This window comes from Mus pahari, chromosome 7, assembly GCF_900095145.1.
Source record: "Mus pahari chromosome 7, PAHARI_EIJ_v1.1, whole genome shotgun sequence".
In the NCBI taxonomy this organism is placed as follows: Eukaryota; Metazoa; Chordata; class Mammalia; order Rodentia; family Muridae; genus Mus; species Mus pahari.
In genome coordinates, this window is record NC_034596.1 from 83,739,114 (window position 1) to 83,744,311 (window position 5,198).

The following is a 5,198-nucleotide window of genomic DNA, read 5'->3' on the forward strand; positions in this document are numbered from 1 at the left end:
CACAAGTGGCCGCTATATCAGGGTCCCTTCAGCAGAATCTTGCTGGCATGTGCATTAGTATCTGGGTTTGGTGGCTGATGATGGGATGGATTCCCAGATAGGGTAGTGAGAGCAGACATTCTTACCATGCTCTTGATTTTACAGGGAAAGTATTTCCTCTCTGCCCATAAGAGTGATGTTAGCTGTAGGTTTTCCTGAGATGTCTCTTACCAATATGAGGAAGTAGTTTTCTTTTCTTTTTTAAGATTATTTGAAGTTTTATGTATGTATGTATGTATGTATGTATGTATGTATGTATGTATTCATTTATTTTTAGGTCATATCATTTTTGTGGGTTAGAAGACTAAGGCAGTCCACATATAAACTCAATGGTAAGTTATGCTTACAGCTGACTTCATATCTTGGATTGTAGAATTTTAGCATACAATATTCTTAGAGTAAGGCCGGAGGAACTTAGTTGAAGATAAAACATTAACAGAAACCTTACTAAAAAAACACTGAAATTTGGATAATTGCATTTTACAGAAAAATACCCAGACTTTTCTTTCAAAGTAAGTAACTCAAAATACCTTATGTAGATTATTGACAAGTAATATGACTCAAACCGTTTCGGAACTCAAGTTGATGCTAGGGCAGTGAGGCAGGAGTGGGTGGGTGGGTGGGTGGATGTGGAGGTCCCTTACAGAAGCAGGGGGAGAGGGAATGGGATAGGGGGTTTGTGTGTGTGTGTGTGTGTGGGGGGGAGAACTGGGAAGAGGAATAACATTTGAAATGTAAATAAATAAAATCACCAATAATAAAAACAAAGATGTGCTTGAACTTAATGTGTCCTTTTCCTGCTTCTCATGAGAGCAGTGCTCCACTTCAGTTTTCTTGTCTTCCCCGGTTGTGTTATGGCTTGTGACAATGTTATATTGCGGTATGGTAAAATACTGATGTTAGGGAAATACTGCTAAGGAGCTGGGAACTAGCAACATCAGTTCCATTCTCGATGTTTATGACCATGTCACCAGCACTCTCGATTTTTCTCTTTTTTATATAATCCATCTTCTTCATGTTTTGGGGGGGGGGTTCTTTTCTTAGAAAAACTCTGTTTTTTCCTTTGTCCTTCACTAGAAAGTCTGCATATTTGTAAGAACTACTTCTCACCAAACTATTAAAGGAATTAAAACCTTTTCTAGAGATGGTCAGGAATTAGAGTAAGACATACTCTTAAGTCTTTAGTGAGACCAAATAGCTTTTTAAAAAAAAATTATTTTTTTATTTCATGTATGTGGGCACACTTGCCCTGTCTTCAGACACACACCAGAAGAGGGCTTCAGATACCATTACAGATGGTTGTGAGCCACTATGTGTTTGCTGGGAATTGAACCCAGGACTTCTGGAAGAGCAGTCAATGTTCCTAAGTGCTGAACCATCTCTGCAGTCTGAGACCATATATCTTTTTAAGTTCAGCATTATTCTTCAGATATGATGCCTTGGTAGGGCTTCCTTGAGAATATTTCTTATTATATCTTTCTTGAATATCTTTTTTAAAATATTGTTGACATCTCGTGTTGGGTCAATGAGAGCCTGAATATCCCTCTTTGGATTTCAGAAAGACAATCTGGAAACTATTAGGCATTTCAGGTGGGTGGGAGGGGACATGGCAGTGAATAGTATGGAGACAGGATCCCCAACTATATGAGAACATAGTGCAAGTGTGGAGCCACAGCCATTGAGGGGAGCAAACAGAAGTGCGTGACTGAAGATAGTCAAGAGGGCAGGTGCTGAAGTTTTGTTAGAAACCATTTTCTAATACTTTTTTCCAAATCTATTTTAAAATATATTTTTTATTTTTGTTTTTGTTTGCTAATATGAAATTTTACATTGATTAAATTTTGAGTGTCAGACCAGCTTGGAATTCCCGAGACACACTCCACTTGGTCATAATGCATGATTTGTTCTCTCTCTCTCTCTCTCTCTCTCTCTCTCTCTCTCTCTCTCTCTCTCCCTCTCTCTCTCTCTGTCTTTCTTTTTAATGCTTTAAGACATCTGGATTTCATGCATCTGAGAAAGAGCAGGAAGCTGCTTTCTACTGATGGTTTGGCTGGGACCAGTGGTATCTTGATGTCTGAATGAATGTATGGGAACTTTTAACTCTCCAAGATCTGTCTAAACAGAGAGATGTGGGGGATTGTGGTAGACTGCTGATAGTTTCCTGCTTCCTTGGGTGAGTATATCTGTTAAGAGTCAGTTGTTTAATTTGGAGGCAGAGCAGAAAACCCCAAGAGTGGAGAAGGAGCCAGTGTGCACACCTCAGCTTTCTGTTATCCAGCTAGCGCCTATGTGAAACAAGGTCTGCAGACCACAGGTCCCACTATGGTTAAGAGGCAGCTTCCAGAATCTTCTTTCCCATCTAGCAGAAAAAAAAATATAGTAATTTAGGCAGAAAAGGACATTATTGGGGGGCGTTTTTACAGGATGTTTCCTCATGAATTCTGGAGACTCAGAAAACATGGGTTAGCAATCCCTGCCAGCTCTGCAGTCCCTCTCCGCCCACTGTCACTCTGCTGAACTCTTGATTCTGCAGTGGCCAGTGCTCTACCTCAGGCATGTTTATGTAGAGAAAGACTCTATGGCTCATGCAGAAGCATCCACTTGGCCATGCCTAGGTCAGTCTTTCTTAGTCTGCTAGAGCATGGGAATGGGATCTACCTCTCAGACTTTAGAGTGGGATGCAGCCTCCTTTTTAAAATAGAGAGACTCTTTAAGAGTCTGGCCTTCCTACTGTGATATTCACTATGAAACGCAGGCAATGGGGCGTAAGCTTTGGGGAAGCTATGTAATATGCCTATAACCCTGTGCATTTTTCTTTACAGTGTGTTGAGAGGCCTATTCCTCCCTCCATCTCCCGGCTTTTGGTAGTATGATACCATCCCAATTGTTTTTAAGGGTACCTTTCCTTGTGTACTGATTTTCTAGGCATTAACTTATCAGCCAAACCTAATTTGACTCTGGCTTGATTTTATCTCTTCATAGTGCGTTGAGTCCAGTAGGGGTGCAAAGGATATTTGCTGAAAACTCCATGTTCCTCTCTTTGAGACTCTAGAAAGACAAAGCTGGCTTTGGGATAGTACAATCATTTGTTTTCACTCAGGAACATATACGTTAGGAAAAGCCTTCCTTGGTTCAGGATTCTGGTCTTGTTATGAGTTTTCTACATTAAAACTAAGAGGTCTGGTGCCAGGGTGACAATGTTGAGAGTTGGAACCTAGTGGGAGATGTTGGTGGAGTCCTCATAAATGGATGAGAGGCATTGTTGCATGAGTGAGTTCTTGCTCTCAGGGAGCGGATTAGTTACTACAAAAGCAGGTTGTCATAATGTGTGTTTGGCTTTCTGATAGTTTCATGTACATAAGCTTATTTACACTTCCACCATGAGTAAGTACCCTAAGGCGGACCCCAGATGGGGCAATTGCATCATAGAGTCTCCAGCACCATGAGCCAAGACAAACTTTTCTATTTAAGTAAAGAAAAGTCTTAAATCTCAATATATTCTGCTACAGCAGCATGAAGGAGGCCAATCCTCTTGTCTATGAGGCCAGGGTGGGTGTTTATAGATCATGAGGTAGGGGACTAAGGCTCTGAAAGGGAAACTTTCCTTATCTCTGTTTTTAGCTTTTACAATTTCATTCTCTACAATTTAGTGTATGGATATAATGTGTTCTGATCATACTTATCTCCTGGTAACTCTCTCTTAACCCTCTCCCACTCCTGCCCATGGACTTTTCTCAGACAGTCCCTATGGTGGTTTGAATGAGAAATGTCCCCCACAAACTCACTTATTTGAACATGTAGTTCCTGTTTGGGGGCATTATAGAACCATTAAGAGGTGGAGTCTTGCTGGAAGGAGTATGACACTGGGCGGCAGGCTTTGAGAGTTTATAGCCCGTCCCAACTTCCAGTTCCATCTCTGCGTCGTGTGTGCAGCTGAAAACGTGATTGTTCAGCTTTCTCTACCATGCCCCCTGCCCCACTGTTATGGGCCTTTCCTTTGGAGCCATAAGTCCAATAAACCTTTTCTTCTTTGAGTTGTCTTGGTTATGCTACAGATGTTCATCACAGTGACAGAAAAGAAATTACTCCTTTCATGTTTTCATGTAGGTGTATGTGTGTGCATGCACATGTATGTGTGTGTGTGTGTGCGCGCGCGCGCGTGCTCGCTCGCGCATGTGCATGTGCTGGGATAAATAAAAGCTGGGATCAGGTGGAGTAGGCTTTCCAATGGCAAAGCCATAGGACCCTGGAAGCTCACAATGTCTATTATGTACAGCTGCACAAGGAGGCAGTGCTATTACATGCAAATCAAAAGGGAGACAAGTCTTATGATATACAGTTGAATCAAGGAGACAGGTTTAGCTAAGTTCCATAGGACAAGCCTCTGTTGGGAAGCAATCTTCAGAACATAAACATCCAAGGGAGAGGGAAATATGGCAGATATTTTCTGCATATTCTATCAACATCTGTACATGGATGGCTTTGTCATCTCTCTGAGCCTCGGAGCCTGAGGCAGGGGACAGGGCTTTGGCATTCTCCCATGAATCTGAGACTATGGTTCATGACATGCCCGTGCCAACAGTATACATTTAACCCAAATCTCCAGAGTCCTACCCCATAGTTCTAGTGTACAACCAAGAGCTGTAACCGTCTATGATGCTTTGGGAGCCTCTGGGGCCTTCCTGGCCAATAATTCATGGGACGGCATCTGAAAGAAAAGTCTACAGTGGATAAAATGATATAAAAGAGCCTTGGTGGCTTGTCTGAGTCCCCAACAGCTGCTGACTTTTCAGAAGGGCCAGAACGATTGGCTTTCTGCCTGTTCTGGATCTTGGGTCTGTGAAAATTAGTCTACACAGTAAGATAAAACGCTCTCTCAGAGCTCCCTCCTCACCTCACTTTGCATTCTCTTCATCTCCATGTAATACAGGCATGAACGGTTATCACAGAGGTTTGATGTTAACACAAGCGTTCCCCGATATTGATGGTGCATAAATATGACTGAGTGAGCCAGGAGATAAAAAAAAAAAAATAGGAGAGCTGAGTGAATGCATTCAGGGAGACCATGGCCCAATGCTTTTAGGAACAAAACAAACCAGTTTAGATCAAATGTTGAGAAACGTAACCAGGATTTGGCTGGTTGGTCTCTCAAGTGAAAG

General features: G+C 42.0%; 1 pseudogene; it reads right to left on the reverse strand.

The window, feature by feature from the left end:
- LOC110324068 overlaps nt 1–4,973 on the reverse strand; it is a 106,840-nt pseudogene extending 101,867 nt beyond the window's left edge.
- Between the last annotated feature and the right edge of the window lie 225 nt (nt 4,974–5,198).